An 18227-nucleotide genomic window follows, 5' to 3' on the forward strand; every position below is an offset into this window, starting at 1 on the left:
ATGTTTCGACTTTTTCGATCCGGCATACGGTTTGTCCTGCGCGGGTCCCGGCGTAATATTTTCGATACATTATTCATTTCGGTAAATCAATAAAACTCTTATTTTCGATAAACGAGATCTTTTTATTAGACTATTATAATTATTACCTCGTAATACGTGTAACCAGGCGCTGAGACCAAGACCGCAGTACAAATTTTACTGATTTTATATCCAGAATGATCCAACGAGATACTAATTTTCCGTAATTATAAATAGCCTTTACCGTATTTTATTTTGTACCGAAAATCATTTGCAAACAGTAATTATAGAATTTTCCAGAGAAAAAACCTAATTTCATAAAACCTTCTGAGAATCAAGATACAGTTTCAAGGTGTTATTGAAATCCGTTTGGAAAGCTCTGGTAACCAAAACGAAGGATTTGGGGTGTACTTTTAGATTCCAGAACTTGTTTCACTGCAGAATCAAAGGTTTATTTTCTGTACTTTTATTTATTTTTGAATTATTTTGATTAAAAATATGAATTTTTGTTCGGATGATTGTTTGAATGATTTGATGCTTGCATGTAGTAGAGCTTGTTTTCCTGATGATTTTGATATGTCATATGACTGATTTGGGGTTCAATAACATGTTCAAAATTGAGTTTAATTTTCAAATTTTAAAATTAGGGTTTATAACCCGTATAAATGTTCTTAATTGAAATTTAGGGCTTTTGTTATAGGGGTTATTAGATGTTGAAATATAGTGGGTTTTGTTCCTCGTGAAATTTGCAATCGATTGGTGTATAGCTCGTTAACAGACGATTCATGGTTTGAACGGAGTTGTGTTTTGAAGTTTACGTCGGGTCACCGGTAACCGGTGAGTTTCTTGGCCATTTTCCGGGGAACGCCGTCTCCGGCGAAATAGGGCGTTTTCCGGCGACGGGGGGGGGGGGGGGGGGAGTCCCTGTTGTTTTGAAAACGTTGAAGTTCGGTCTCTGAACTTTCCAGAACTTGTAAATTTAGGATTCCTGTTTATAAATTATTTAAAAATCATATTTCCTATTTATTTTAATTATTAAAATTCATTTTTAATTTCTGAAAATTCCTAAAATTATCATTTTAATTTCAAAAATTATTTTTAATTCAAAAATAAATCTGAATTAATTAGTTAATTAATTTTAGTTAATATTTAATTAGTTAATTGGTCAATTAATTCGAAAATTAATTGATTAATTGATTTAATTAATTTTTAATTGATTTTAATTAATTATTTAATTAGATTTAATTATTTATTAATAATTGAAAAATTCCGAAAAATAATTTCGAACTTTAAAATATTACTTTAAATTGTTTTCAAGGCTCGATAATTATTAGAAAATTATTTTGAAGCCAGATGTGGCCAACCGAACCCTGTTTATTGCTTTAAAATTGATCCAACGACCCGTTTTAATACCGAAAAATATTTTAAAAATCATACTAAATACCCGAAAGCCTGTTTATGACCCGAGCCTTCTCTATAAATGGAATGTCATCGATTGTTTGACGTGCTATGTGTTATATGTGACTTGTTTGTTTGATGGTCGGTCTATATGTTCGGTGTTTACTTGTTTATAGCATAACTTTCAATCCGTTAATCGGATTTGGGTAAAACGAAGGGTAGATAGAAGTGTATATCAAATAGGATCGTATGAGTTGAGTATTGATTGATGTTTATGATATGTGAGCAGAAGAGGCAAGGCGTAGGAAAGGGAAACAGGGTAGTCGAGGAGTAGGAGATTGTGATTGGAAGTTAGAGAAGTATAGCAAGCTAATATCAGGCAAATGTTCTGAACTTTCTAGAGATATATTATAGTTGATTGATAGTCCTGTTTTATATTGCAAGTGCTTTGAAGCACTGAACCCTAAACCTTGATTCCAGTTGTTGATCTTTGAGCCGTAACCCTTATTCTTTCTGAACCATTGATTGTTGTATACCCGAATACGAACCACAGATATACGATACTACTCCACAAATACATACAAACTAAATGCCAAACACTGAATCAATTTGCTTACATACTCAAACCATTGTACCTTATGCTTTGAAAGACCAAATCCTTGCAACCTTGAAACTCTGATTCCTTTGTTATCCAATTATTTCATTACCTAACAACCATTCTTTGAAATTGCCATATTGATCCTTTGTGAAGATTGAAACCATTTCATTATTGAACATCCAATGTTGCTTATAATTTTGTTTATTGCTTTACATTGTTTATCATGTTATTATGATAGAATTGGATTATTTTATAAAATTGTGGACCAGATTCGTGGTCAGACCGGATTGGTGGTCAAGTTAGGGCAATGTGTGCCTTGGATCCAGTAATTAGAGCAGAGCTGTGTGCCTTGCTCGGGGTTAGTACGTGACTGATCAGCAGCCTAACCTTGGTTTTAAAATAAAAATATAATATCCAATTATAAATCATTTATCATTGTTCACTTGATACCTTAACCTTTTTCACTTGATGATCATTATTCTCAGTCTTGTCATTGTGACTTGCTGAGCTAGTTAGCTCATTTGTGCGATGTTGTTTATGTTCTTTTCCAGAACCAGTTCGTAGCAAGGATCCCCAATCCAGTGCGAGAGCTAGGGGTCCAGGTTGATCGAATTAAGCCAGTTGACAGCTTTTGAGATAGTTTAAGTTTGTAAAAGTTTGTATTAATGTTTAATATTCAGTTCTGAGTTTGAATAGTTTGGATTTGGACGTTTGTAATATAAAGTGTGTGTGTGTGGCTTGTGTACATACTTTAACCTGTTGCGGTCCGTGGTAGTCGGTAAGTAGGGTCACTGCATATTATTATTATCTTTATTATTGTTATAAGCAGGTTATAAATAAGGTGTGTGTATGTGGACCCCAAACTTTTGACCCGGGTTTGGAGGGCGCCACAGGTTTGGTATCAGAGCTACAGGTTATAAGTCACTGACACAAGCCTATGTTGATGGGAATGGGTAGAGGGTTAGGATTAGAAGTAAGGAAATGGAAAGATAGAACGTTGAGAGGATGAGTGCGACGGTATAACAGGTATTAGTATAATTCGCGTTGTGGTTCAAGATTCTTACATTATAATATGATTTCAGATAGCAGCGATGGCTGACTCTTTCATCCCCGTGTCAGCTGATCACTCAGAGCCCTCAATTGGAGGACCATCTTCAGATCCACGTCCTGTTGTTCCACAAGTGTTGGCTATTTTACCTCCACCTGTGTTGCAGCCCGTACCACTGTAGGCTATTCCACCCCCAGGCATGAGACCACCTATCAGAGGACCCCCACCAGCTGATTCAGATTTCACTGGACATTTAGTTGTGGGTGCCCCATTCCAGTTTACATTGCCTCCTGTTCCTTATTACCAGTATGAGGCTCTTTTATTAGAGCGTGATTCCTTGTTGCCACAGATCCGAGAGCTGCAGCATATCATCAGGACTACAGATGTTGATCGTGATGTGAGGGAGCTTCGAGAGGAGATCCATGTGACACACAGGATTCTTGAGGCTAGGCTACACGGAGCTACATTACCTGGTCGAGGTCCTGATGCACTTATGGGATGGGCTAGTGAGGTGATGGAGGACTTTGAGAGGCTGGGAGGACCAGAGTTTCCTCGGAGTTAGATCCAGAGATGGAGATGATGATCAGTGTTGTTGTGGTTGTTTAGTATATACATTAGTGTGTAGTATGTATCAGTAGACTTTTGGGTTGTATTTATAGACTAGATCTGCTGACTAGTGAGTAGGTTTGTTGTACCTTTTGCTTTTACTTCTGAAGCGTTTTAACGCTTGTACTACCTAAAACTTTTGATCTATATATATCAGTACCTTTTCTTTTCCAGCATTGTCATTTACTTTACTGCACCTATTTTACTTTACTTTATTTATTGCACCAGTTATACCCTTGTGATACCATATACCCTGTTCCCTTAACTGTTTATAATCTGTAAAGAAGCATGCAATTTACTTAGTTCAACTGTTACAACTGTTTTCAAAAAGAGATATTTCTGTTTTATAAAACTTTTCTTTTATACAAAGGATTCGACTTAAAAGCTAGATAAGTTGTTTGATTCTTTACAGAAAATGCCTCCCACAAGAAATACATGCACCAACACCCAGAATGAAGAAACCAACAACAACAATAACAACCAAGATGATACTAACCAGAATGCAAACCCAGGAGCCATAGACCCAGCAATAGCCCAGATTCTTCAAATCTTGGCTCAACAAACAGTTCACCTGACACAACAACAACAAAGACAAACCAATCCCCGGGTAACTTTCAAAACTTTTCAAGTAGTAAACCTACCAGAATTCAAGGGTTCCCTAGATCCGATTGAAGCGAATGTTTGGTTAAAGGAAATAGAGAAGTCGTTTGCTTTAGTTAAAGTGAAAGAAGAACAGAAGGTTGAGTTTGCAAGTTATTATTTGAAGAATGAGGCTACCTTTTGGTGGGAGACTGTGAAGACATTGGAAGGTACAAATGTTATTACTTGGGAGAGGTTTAAGGAATTGTTTTTAGAAAAATATTTTCCCCAGTTTGTTCAGGATCAAATGGAGCTGAAGTTTTTAGAGTTAAAGCAAGGAAATATGTCGGTAGCTGATTATGAGAGTAAGTTTGAGGAATTGTCAAGGTATGTACCGTCATATGTAGATACTGACAGGAAGAAGACTAAGAGATTCCAACAAGGTCTGAAGCCATGGATCAGAGGGAAGGAAGCCATCTTTGAATTGGATACCTATGCAGGAGTTGTACAGAAGGCCATGATTGCAGAGACAGAGAGCGAGATGTCACAGAAGGAAAAGGAAAGTAAGAAGAGGAAGTTTGAAGGGAATGGAGGTCTGTCACAACCAGGGAAGTTTCCAAATTTTAAGAAGGGCAAGTTTCAGCCAGGAAGAAATTTTAATTTCAAAAAGCAAAATGCAGGCGACGGAGGTCAAGGTAACCGTCTAGTCAATGTGAATCAGCCGAATCAGTTGAGGCTAACTTTTCCAGATTGTCAGGTATGTGGGAAGAAGCACGGAGGAGTTTGTAATAAGTTGAACGTGGTTTGTTTCAAGTGTAATTAGAAAGGGCACTATTCAAGGGAGTGCCGAAATCAGCCAGCGAGAGAGCCAGTGAACAAGGATCAACCTACCCGTAATCCAGCGGTTAAGGTTCCAGCTATTGGATTTACATGCTTTAAATATGGGAAGACAGGACATATAGCCAGGAATTACAAGACACCAGCCCCGGTTAGTAATGCATTAAGAATTATGGGATCTACTCCAGCAGTGAATGAGACTCCAAGGGCTAGAGTTTTTGATATGTCTGTAAAGGACGCTATCCAGGATACTGATGTCGTAGAAGGTACGCTTAATGTGAATTCTTTATATGCTAAAGTGTTAATAGATTCGGGAGCAACTCGATCGTTTATTTCTCAATATTTTGTTAGTAAGTTAAACTGTTCAGTTGAGTATTTAAATGAAATAATGACTGTGGAATTAGCAAATCAAGAACGTATATCTGTTAATCAAATTTGTGGGAATTGTGAGATTGAGATTTCTGGTAATAAGTTTTGTGTAGATTTGATACCATTAAAGTTAGGAGAGTTTGACGTTATCTTAGGAATGGATTGGTTATCTAAGCACGATGCTCAGATAGATTGTCAAAATAAGAAGGTAATGGTAAAGACGCCAGACGAGAGGATAGTAACGTTTAAGGGTCAGAAGCAAGCAAAGAAATTTTTAACAATAATTCAAGCTAAAGAGTTACTACGGCAAGGATGCGAGCATTTTGTTGCTTATGTGATTGATAGAAGTCAGGAGCCAGCAAGATTTGAAGATATTCCAGTAGTTAATGAATTTCCAGACGTGTTTCCCGATGAGTTACCAGGACTTCCTCCAGACAGAGAAATTGAGTTTACGATCGACTTAGCACCGGGAACGGAACCGGTATCCAAGGCCCCGTACAGAATGGCGCCCGTTGAGATGAAGGAACTAGCAAAGCAATTGCAAGAGTTGTTAGAGAAAGGAGTAATCAGACCCGGTGTATCCTCGTGGGGTGCACCAGTACTATTTGTCAAGAAGAAGAATGGAAGCATGAGACTGTGCATCGACTATCGGGAGCTCAATAAGCTTATAATCAAGAACAAGTATCCGTTACCTAGAATTGATGATTTGTTTGACCAATTGAAAGGAGCCAAGATCGATTTGAGATCGGGATATCATCATCTAAAGATTAAGCCAGAGGATATACCAAGGACAGCTTTCAGAACAAGGTATGAACATTATGAATTTTTAGTGATGTCTTTTGGATTGACCAATGCCCCGGCAACATTCATGGACCTGATGAACAAAATTTTCAATGAATACTTGGAAAAGTTTGTTATTGTGTTTATAAATGATATTTTGATTTATTCACAGACAGAAGAGGATCATGCAGAACATTTGAGGACAGCTTTGGAGATTTTAAGGAAGAAAAAGTTATATGCTAAATTCTCGAAGTGTGAGTTTTGGTTACAGGAAGTCCAGTTCTTAGGACACATAGTCAGTAATGAAGGGATCAAAGTGGACCCAGCGAAGATTGAAGCAATTAAAAATTGGGAAAGACCGAGAACCCTAACAGAAGTAAGAATTTTCTTGGGATTAGCGGGATATTATCGTCGATTTGTTCAAAATTTCTCAAGGATTGCAACACCATTGACGAAGCTTACACGGAAGAATGAAAAGTTTATATGGAACGATAAATATGAAGAAAGTTTTCAGGAATTGAAGCGGAGATTAATCACGGCACATATTTTGTCGCTCCCAGATGACCAATGGAATTTTGTAATCTATAGCGATGTTTCCCATAAAGGACTCAGATGTGTTCTGATGCAGCACGATAAGGTTATTGCGTATGCGTCAAGGCAATTGAAACCACACCAACAGAAGTATCTTACCCATGATTTGGAGCTAGCGGCTATAGTATTCGCTTTGAATATTTGGAGACATTATCTATATGGAGAAAAATGTGAGATTTATACGGATCACAAAAGCTTGAAGTAAATATTCACACAGAAGGAGCTTAATATGAGACAGAGGAGGTGGTTAGAGTTGATCAAGGATTACGACTGCACGATTAACTATCATCCCGGTAAAGCAAACGTCGTGGCGGATGCGTTAAGTTGGAAAGAAAAGTTGAATGCGTTATCAGTACCCGAAGAGATATACAAGGAATTTCAGAAACTGGAATTGGAGATTAGAGTTTGCAAGCCTGATGAAGCAAAAGTGTATATTATGACTTTCCAGCCGGAGTTGTTAGAAAAGATAAGAAAGTGTCAAGCAGAGATAATGGATCAGGACATTAATCGTTTGGTAGGAGAGGAATTGTGCACGCAAAAGGACGATCAAGGTATTCTTAGGTTTTCTTCTAGAATTTGGATTCTACCAGTAACGGAGTTGAAAAATGAAATTTTACAGGAAGATCGTAATTCAAGGTATTCAATCCATCCAGGAAGTACCAAGATGTACAGAGATTTAAAGGAAAATTATTGGTGGCCCGATATGAAGAGGGAAATTGCAGAATGAGTTAGCAAATGTTATATATGTCAGAAAGTTAAAGCAGAGTATTAGAGACCAAGTGGATTGTTGCAGCCATTAGAGATTCCAGAGTGGAAGTGGGAGCATATTGCCATGGATTTCATAGTCGGATTACCAAGGACGAAAGCTAATCATGATGCCATTTGGGTTATAGTGGACAGACTTACCAAATCAGCTCATTTTCTGCCTATAAATGAAAGATTTTCACTATACAAGTTAGTCCATATGTACCTGAAAGAAATCGTAGTTCGTCATGGAGTCCCTGTGTCTATTGTATCCGATCGAGATCCGAGATTTAATTCGAGATTTTGGAAAAGTTTTCAGAAATGTTTGGGAACGAGAATGAATATGAGTACGGCTTATCATCCACAGACGGACGGCCAAAGCGAAAGGACAATCCAGACAATCGAAGACATGTTACGTGTTTGTGCCATTGATTTCAAAGGAAGTTGGGACGAGCATTTACCCTTGGTAGAATTTGCTTACAATAACAGTTATCACGCCAGTATTGGGATGCCACCCTATGAAGCTCTTTATGGACGCAAATGTCGATCTCCTGTATATTGGGACAAAGTAGGAGAACACAAAATACTTGGACCTGAATTGGTGCAACAAACGAAGGAAGTTGTGGAAATTATTCAGAAGAGATTGATAGCAACACAAGACCGCCAAATGAAGTATGCAGATCAATCAAGGAAAGATATGGAATTCAAAGAAGAAAATCTAGTATTACTGAAAGTATCGCCATGGAAAGGATTGACAAGATTCGGAAAGAAAGGAAAACTGAGTCCAAGATATGTTGGACCTTTTGAGATTCTAAAGCGTGTTGGCAAAGTAGCTTACGAATTGGCGTTACCTCCGCATATGGAGCACATTCACAATATTTTTCACGTATCAATGCTTAAGTAGTATAATCCAGACTCCAGGCATGTAATCGAATACGAGCCAATAGAGCTTCAAACAGATTTATCATATGTAGATAGTCCGATAGAGATTCTAGAAGAAAGAGAGAAAGTGTTAAGAAATAAAGTGGTAAAGTTAGTCAGAGTACTGTGGAGAAACTCAAAGGTTGTAGAGTCAACCTGGGAGTTAGAAAGTGATATGAGAGAAAAGTACCCTCATTTGTATTCTTAGGAGATTCTGAGGACAGAATCCTTTTAAGGGGGGAAGGATGTAATATCTGGGATATATCGTGTAATTATTTTTGCTAATAAATAAATATTATGCATGTTTCGTGTTTATTCTGTGAAATATTTGTTAAGTGATATATGTGTTTGGATGTTTAAAAATAATATAAATTGAGTATTTTAATTTTTATATGTCCAAAATAAAGTATTGATAATTTTCATATCTTCTTATTTATTTTTATGTTGATTTATGATACTATAGGAAATATATGGATTTTATAAATTCTTTTTTCCGAGTATTTATAAACTGTTTTATACAATCGGGAACGAACCGACGTCACCCGTTTTTACATTTTTATAACCCGAAACTTTTTCGAGAACTCCATCCTAACCTAATTGCAATATTCCGAGCATTTTTCATGTTTCGACTTTTTCAATCCGGCGTACGGTTTGTCCTGTGCGGGTACCGGCGCAATATTTTTGATACATTATTCGTTTCGGTAAATCAATAAAACTCGTATTTTCGATAAACGGGATCTTTTTATTAAACTATTACAATTATCACCTCGTAATACGTGTAACCAGGCGTTGAGACCAAGACCGCAGTACAAATTGTACTGATTTGGATAATTATCCCGAAAACGGGTACCGTTTGGATCTGTTTTGATAAATAAACGTACCATTTTATATCCGGAATGATCCAACGGGATACTAATTTTCCGTAATTATAAATAGCCTTTACCGTATTTTATTTCGTACCGAAAATCATTTACAAACAGTAATTATATAATTTTTCAGAGAAAAACCCTAATTTCATAAAACCTTATGAGAATCAAACTACAGTTTCTAGGTGTTATTGAAATCCGTTTGGAAAGCTCTGGTAACCAAAACGAAGGATTTGTGGTGTACTTTCAGATTCCAAAACTTGTTTCACTGCAGAATCAAAGGTTTATTTTCTGTAATTTTATTTATTTTCGAATTATTTTGATTAAAAATATGAATTTTTGTTCGGATGATTTGATGCTTGCATGTTGTAGAGCTTATTTTCATGATGATTTTGATATGTCATATGACTTATTTGGGGTTCAATAACATGTTCAAAATTGAGTTTAATTTTCGAATTTTAAAATTAGGGTTTATAACCCGTATGAATGTTCTTAATTGAAATTTAGGGCTTTTGTTATAGGGGTTATTAGATGTTGAAATATAGTGGGTTTTGTTCCTCATGAAATTTGTAATCGATTGGTGTATAGCTCGTTAACAGACGATTCATGGTTTGAATGGAGTTGTGTTTTGTAGTTTACGTCGGGTCACCGGAAACCGGTGAGTTTCTTAGCCATTTTCCGGCCAACTCAGGAGTTATTAGAATGATTTGATTGCATGGTTGTGTTCATGGTGTTGTGTAGATTAAATTTGGAGCTTGTGGATGTGTGAGGATTTCGGGAACGCCGTCTCCGGCGAGACAGGGCGTTTTCCGGCGACGGGGGGTGCAAAATTGCACTTTAGTCCCTATTGTTTAGAAAACGATGAAGTTCAGTCCCTGAACTTTCCAGAACTTGCAAATTTAGGATTCCTGTTTATAAATTATTTAAAAATCACATTTCCTATTTATTTTAATTATAAAAATTCATTTTTAATTTCTGAAAATTCCAAAAATTATCATTTTAATTTTAAAAATTATTTTTAATTCAAAAATAAATATGAATTAATTAGTTAATTAATTTTAATTAATAATAAATTAGTTAATTGGTCAATTAATTCGAAAATTAATTAATTAATTGATTTAATTAATTATTAATTGATTTTAATTAATTATTTAATTAGATTTAATTATTTATTAATGATTTAAAAATTCCGAAAAATAATTTTGAGCTTTAAAATATTACCTTAAATTATTTTCAAGGCTCGATAATTATTAGAAAATTATTTTTAAAGCCAGATGCGGCCAATCGAACCCTGTTTATTGCTTTAAAATTGATCCAACGACCCGTTTTAATACCGAAAAATATTTTAAAAATCTTACTAAATACCCGAAGGCCTGTTTATGACCCGAGACTTCTCTATAAATGGAATGTCATCGATTGTTTGACGTGCTATGTGCTATATGTGACTTGTTTATTTGACGGTCGGTCTATATGTTCGGTGTTTACTTGTTTATAGCATAACTTTCAATCCGTTAATCGGATTTGGGTACAACGAAGGGTAGATAGAAGTGTATATCAAGTAAAATCGTATGAGTTGAGTATTGATAGATGTTTATGATATGTGAGCAGAAGAGGCAAGGCGTAGGAAAGGGAAACAAATAGTCGAGGAGTAGGAGATTGTGATTGGAAGTTAGAGAAGTATAGCAAGCTAATATCAGGAAAATGTTCTGAACTTTCTCGAGATATATTGTAGTTGATTGATAGTCTTGTTTTATATTGCAAGTGCTTTGAAGCACTGAACCCTAAACCTTGATTCAAGTTGTTGATCTTTGAGCCGTAACCCTTATTCTTTCTGAACTATTGATTGTTGTATACCCGAATACGAACCAAAGATATACGATACTACTCCACAAATACATACAAACTAAATGCCAAACACTGAATCAAATTTGCTTACATACTCAAACCATTGTACCTTATGCTTTGAAAGACCAAATCCTTGCAACCTTGAAACTTTGATTCTTTTGTTATCCAATTATTTCATTACCTAACAACCATTCTTTGAAATTGCCATATTGATCCTTTGTGAAGATTGAAACCATTTCATTATTGAACATCCAATGTTGCTTATAATTTTGTTTATTACTTTACATTATTTATCCTGTTATTATGATAGAATTGGATTATTTTATGAAATTGGGGACCAGATTCGTGGTCAGACCGGATTGGTGGTCAAGTTAGGTCAATGTGTGCCTTGGATCCAGTAATTAGAGCAGAGCTGTGTGCCTTACTCGGGGTTAGTGCGCCACTGATCAGCAGCCTAACCTTGGTTTTAAAATAAAAAGATAATATCCAATTCTAAATCATTAATCATTGTTCACTTGATACCTTAACCTTTTTCACTTGATGATCATTATTCTCAGTCTTGTCATTGTGACTTGCTGAGCTAGCTAGCTCATTTGTGCGATGTTATTTATGTTCTTTTCCCGTTAAGAAGGAACCAGTTGGTAGCGAGGATCCCCAATCCAGTGTGTGAGCTAGGGGTCCAGGTTGATCGAGTTAAGCTAGCTGATAGCTTTTGAGATAGTTCAAGTTTGTAAAAGTTTGTATTAATGTTTAATATTCAGTTCTGAGTTTGAATAGTTGGGATTTGGACGTTTGTAATATAAAGTGTGTGTGTGTGGCTTGTGTACATACTTTAACCTGTTGCGGTTTGTGGTAGTCGGTAAGTAGGGTCACTGCATATTATTATTATCTTTATTCTCGTTATAAGCAGGTTATAAATAAGGTGTGTGTGTATGTGGACCCCCAAACTTCTGACCCGGGTTTGGAGGGCGCCACACGGTAATCTTTTGGATTACCCAAGTTGGCTGCATTTGGTGAGTAGGTTTCGGCTTATTTCGGACTTGGAATCGGAACTTGACAAGGTTTTTGAAAACGACTCAGGATTTTCTGAGTTGTCACATCTTTGACTTTGTACCAATCTAAAGTTTGATTCTCTTTAGCTACATCCTTATATAACATTTTTTAACTCTTTTTTTATTTAACTCAAATTTCGGGTATAATTATCTGCAAGTTCATGATTAAATAAGTTTTAATCATCTTTCAATTATAGCTACATGTTAAGAAAAAATAATGTAGGGTTAAAATATGATATATAATATTTCTAAAAATTTATTTATTTTTCAAATTTATTATATTATAAATGTTTTTCTATCTAGTTCTTCTATTTATTCATGTGTGGTCAGTTTGGTGCTGATGAAAAACATTTTTATATGTTAATGTTATCAAAAATGATATATAAGTAGTTTAAGGAAAAAAGAGTATTTAAGTAGTTTAGTAAAAACAGGTATATAGTTAATTAAGAAATATGTTTAAAAGCCATGTTCAAGGCATGTTATTAATGATTTTAACAGTTATATCAAATGTTGTGTTGGTATAGTGGTTGTGGATGTAAAATAAATTTTTTTTCATGCATGAGGTCATAGGTTCAATTCCTGTTGAAAGCATTTTTTTAACATTAATATGGTTATAAGGGTATATTAGTAACTTACTAAATAGATTGAAAACCATGTTCACTTATAATAGTTATAATAGATAGAATAATAGATAGATAGATAGATAGATAGATAGATAGATTGCAAGGGATATTTTAGGAGTTCCCGCCTCCACAATTGCGTCTGAGTCATCTTTTAACGCAGGTAGAAGAGTGTTGGACGGGAAAAGATCGAGTCTTGCGCTTGTGCTGGACATTGTAAAGATATGTGTTTGTAAAAAAAATTGGGATCAAGCTGCAAAAAGACAACAAGGGAGGATAGAATATGATTCAGATGGAGAAGAAGATATTTGGATGACAATGGACACTTGATCGGAATCGGGAACGTCAACTACCAACGAACAACAAGAACAAGAAGAATTTGTATAAATAAATAGTGGATTAGATAGAATATTTTGTTATGTATTTTAAATTTCGATTGCTTCATATTTTGTTTAAAATGTAAATGCGGTTTGTTCAATTTTTTTAAAGAGGAGTCCTCTCAAATTTTTTGTAAATCTTTTTTTAATTAATTAAATTTATAGAGGTACCGTCCTCTTTTATTTATTTAACACATGTTATTTTTCTAAATTTAGATAAATATTTAATATAATTTTGGGAAAGAAATAAAATTGAGACGGTTATCGGTACAATTGTTAGGTGTTTACTTGTTTATTTGTTGTAATATTATAACTAAAATAATTGCAACTTACACAAATAGATTGGATAAACGAGTTGTTTGATTGTTATAATATTATAACTAAAATAATTGATAACGGGCAAGCATACATACATTATTTATATATAAAAATTAACACGCATTTTTCAAGACATCCTTTACTTTTGAATCTGCGACTCATCCAAACCTGCATCGCCCCGCATCCGCCTGAATCGCCCCGCCAACCACCAGCACGCGCCGCTTAATGCCTATAGTTTTTGCACTTCTGTCTGCCAGCTACCTGACCCGTGTAGCTCGTATAAACCGCGAGCTGCATGCGAGCTCAACTTTGCTGGCTCAGCACGTACCTTGCACGGATCGTATTGTTAGACGTGCCATTTACGAGCCACGAGTCAGGGAACTCGGCCTGCCGAAAACTCGGCACGGCCTGTCCGGCACACTCGTTTGGCCACCACTACCTGCCACAACAAACTATCATGCATGCAAGAATATTAATACAACAAATCAATCTATCTATTATATTATTAATAGCCCAACAAGGGGATGTTTTAAAAAAATGTGAGACAATTTATTCCGACTAAAAAGGGTGAGACATTTTATTCCAACTTGAAAATACATTTTTACCCCTCCTGCTTTGTGTTTTGGGACTCTAGCATAGTTATAGCGTACAGGCGAGACGACGGGATACAGACGCTGCTGCCGTTTCTTAGAGCCATATTTCTTTAATCTACTTGTGGTTGATTTTCCCTGCGCGCAATTTTGTGTAGGCAATTGGATGGTCCTGGTAAAAAAGGTATTCATGTGTGTGTTTTATATGATTCTGCTTCTCTGTTTGATGTCTAGGGTTTTTAACCTTATTGTATGAGATATAATAAATTATTGATGGTGACATATTTTTTTGGTAATTTGTAAGTAATTGCAGTTTAAGAAGTTATTGATTGCTACTTTACAGGATGAGTTTGCCACTTTTTTAGTGTTGAGAATGATGTATTTTTATTTGTTTATTGTATGTAAATAAGTGTATTAGCAGCAAATGGACCGCTAAATTGATTTAGTCAGTTGTAAAAAGGCCAGTGGTGAATTTCGCTATTTTTTTTTGGATTTGGACGTCGTCTTGTCTGTACCAGTCTGGTTTTTACATTGAACACTTTAGGGGTTTTACTGAAATCTTTACGGGTGCCCACTTTTGAAGCAACGTATTTCCAGTGCTTTTGTTTCTGGGATTCTGAGAATGGTAGGCAATTTCATAATCCTTTTTGTGTATGTTTTGTTAAAGTTTGGATTGTTATTTGTGAATTTCTTGATGCCTGAAATTTAGGGTTTAATTGGTAACTTTCTGAAGGTCGATAATTTGTTACTTTCAATTGCATAAATGCGGAGATATCATAGACTTGCTGGTTTTCACTCTCCAGTCTGAAATTAAATACCACGTTCCATGCTTTAGGTTTGGAATGTGTTTCTCTAATGTTACACGCTTCAACCTTTTCCAGACTTGGAATGTGCTTCTCATGTAGAACTATTAGTTAAACAGCATGACAAGTAACAAAAAATAAAACCGCAGAGTTTTATCCAAGGAAGTGTAAGTTTGACGTACTGCAACAACATTTTGTGTTTAGCACCAAGACAAATGCCTTTGGTAACTAAAATATTTGTGAACAATGGCCCTTTCTTCTGCAGATTTTTCAATTATAACGATCAGATGCATTAAAATATTTACTTCTACTGTCATAATTAATAATTTAGTGCACATTGATACACCTTTTCTTGGTTCATCTACGTTTGTTTTGTTCTCAATTTCCAGTTATGTTGATAAATTTTATGGGTTCCTATATAATTTCAGGTGGTAGGATTGTTGCATTAGGCAAGCATGTGAGAAAAGCTCTGTAGCTGTTATAGTGTTGTGTCATCCGCTAGGTGTGCCAGAACCTCCACTTCTGACATTTGTTATCATGGTGGTCTCTGGTAATTATCTTAAGTAAAAATCTCAATGGCTTAATAAAATTCGTGCCTTATGCATAGTGGAATTCAAGTTCTTTCAAATGACCTCTGCTTCTTCGTAGATTAGAACATCAACACCTATTCTCTAGAGATACAACTTTTTAAAGTAAATTCGATTGAGGAGTTTCTGAAGAAAGCCCAAAGTTAAGCACCTGTAGTCGCACATTTTTTATTCGATTAATTGTTTAGTGTAGTTTTTCTTACAGCTACCAGTTTAATCTCTACCAGTTTAATTAGAGTAAATTATTTTGATCATTTATTGTATTCAGACTAAGAGAACATGTCATTTGACTCTATGGTTATCTATATATGGGCGTTGTCTCTTTGTTTGGACAATGTGGAAATGTACTACAATTTGTTTATTGGTCATTTTTATGCTCAATAGTCGTGACAAGTTTTTCTTAATTTCTTTTAATTTATGCATTTAGTTTTTAAGGTGTGATAATGACTTCAATTTTTTGAGCTTCTTATAAGCTGCTGCATGTTGGAGTAATTGTGTACTGCAATACCTTATATTGATTTTTTACTAATTTTTAAATTGTGTTGATGATCAAGTTAATTATAATCAGACCAAAGCTACTTGGACAGTATGATTTGAACCCAACCTAAAAATTATATAGAATGCTATATGGGTCTCAAAAAATGAGTATATTACTTGTGCGGCCCCGTCAAATCCTTTGAGGATTACTACGACTATAGTTTTTGAGAAATTTACCAAAGACGAAAAGGATTTATTTAATATTATATAGATAAAATACACATTAACGTCCTCCCCTCCATACGACTATGAAAAGATTTATAATACGCCTATAATTGCTAAAAAAAACATCCAAATATACCGCCTCAAGTAGAACTTGTCTAATAATAAAAATTTACCTTTCTTAATTCCTTAAACAATTAATTCTAATCATGATTTCGATACTGTTTGGCTTCTGTTTTACTTGATCACATAATATAAGAAGTGGTTGACCTATATCCCTCTTGATTACACTTTCTAATAATTTAAATACCTTACACATGACTTTATCAATTTTTCATTAGTCCATATATGTATTTCTGCTGGTATAATTTTTTCGAGTAGTCTGCAGTACTTTTGTGGCAGTTCCTCCTACTCAGGTAACTGAAAGTCTTAATGAAAAGTGTCGTTAGAATCTGTATGTATGAATCAGATATAATATAGAGACCTTATTAAAAAAAATTAAAATCGAGGAATTTGGTGTAATATAAAATTAGTGCTTTCGTTTCTATACAAGTGGAATTTGGTGTCAATAGAATTATTGGGTTAGACTCTATATTTGGGTGTTATGATGTATAGTCCCGGTCTTTTAGATGATAATTATCATTTATTCATTTTGTTTACTCAATCTCTATACGATGAATATTTATGAAAGTCTTTCGGATGACTTAAGTTTTCATATTTTCCTTTCCGGTATTCAGTTCCAGATTTGTAATGTAGCTTTTATGGTGTTTACAACATATGTTCAGTTTATTAGCGAGCATTTTCTGAACAAGTTACTAATATTTAGTAGAAGGATCATGTGTGCCTGTTATTCAAATTAGAGAAAAGTAGTTCGCTGCAACTCTTTTTCTCAAGCAGGCGAGGCATTAAGGCCTTCCTCCCGAGTTTTTAAATGGGAAGGAAGCAAGTGATTAGGAGGTAAAGTACATTCATCCTATTTTTGGAGTATAAGTTTTGGGATGAAAGTATACCAAATTTACATTAATCGCCACTTGATTTCGTTCTTTTTTAAAACTCGGGAGCACAACTAGAATTGAAAGTGAAACTTCTTTATATATTTTACACTTGTTTCCATTCCTTCTTCAAACTCGGGAGCAAGGGGTAAATGTTCTATCTATGCTGCATTTTCACTTTTTAGCAAAGCAAATGTCTTTATAATGGTAAAGATAATTTTTGCTCAATGAAATGTCAGATAAGTTTGATGATTTCATGATATATTACTATATAGATACATTTAATCGATATACATATGGATTTGTATTAAAAGATTCAAACTAAAACGATTGAGAAATACACCTTGGTTTTTGGTTGTGTTCGACATGTCAACTCCACTAAAACATTATTTGATGTACAAATGTATAAATATTGTGACTGAGTATAATCTGCATGTAATATAGGTTCAATGATAGGTATGATGAAGCAGGATAATATGTGCAATTTGTCGTTCTCATTGTTGAGTGGAATTTCACTGGCTTCAGGTTGATATGGGTGGACATGCATGAAGCGCCAAGAAAATAGCTGCAACAAGATTTACCTTTTTAAATCTAATTGAATAGGTTGGAGAATTTTTTGTCATATCGTCCTTTATTTAAGTCACAGATATTAATTTCTTATGCACTAATTTGTATCGAGAGCTAGAAGATAGCATGTGCCTCGCACAAGTTATTATGCTAGTTCAAATATTATAACCTAACATGACATATCAAAGAAAACAAATGGGCTTTCAAGGCCCAACATAGCAAACACATGTGACATGGGAGTTTACACATCATCATAACAACTAAATGCTTCTTTACTCTTCTGCATGCATGGATCATAATGTGTTGATAAACAAAATTTACCGTAAGCCAATTGACAAGCTAAGCTCACTTCTTTATTACAAAAATTAATGCAAACAAATAATCCCGCACCAACATGGCATCTCAAAATTTACAAATAAGAT

At 34.9% G+C, this 18227-nt stretch overlaps 1 long non-coding RNA gene across 1 annotated transcript; it reads left to right on the forward strand.

The window, feature by feature from the left end:
* The first annotated feature begins 14170 nt into the window (after positions 1–14170).
* On the forward strand, positions 14171–18018 carry LOC141668973 (uncharacterized). Its single transcript, XR_012553295.1, has 3 exons — positions 14171–14341; positions 15389–15510; positions 17683–18018. It is a non-coding gene; the product is annotated as an uncharacterized LOC141668973 (long non-coding RNA).
* Positions 18019–18227: the final 209 nt, after the last annotated feature.

Source organism: Apium graveolens, chromosome 6, assembly GCF_009905375.1.
Source record: "Apium graveolens cultivar Ventura chromosome 6, ASM990537v1, whole genome shotgun sequence".
NCBI lineage: Eukaryota > Viridiplantae > Streptophyta > Magnoliopsida > Apiales > Apiaceae > Apium > Apium graveolens.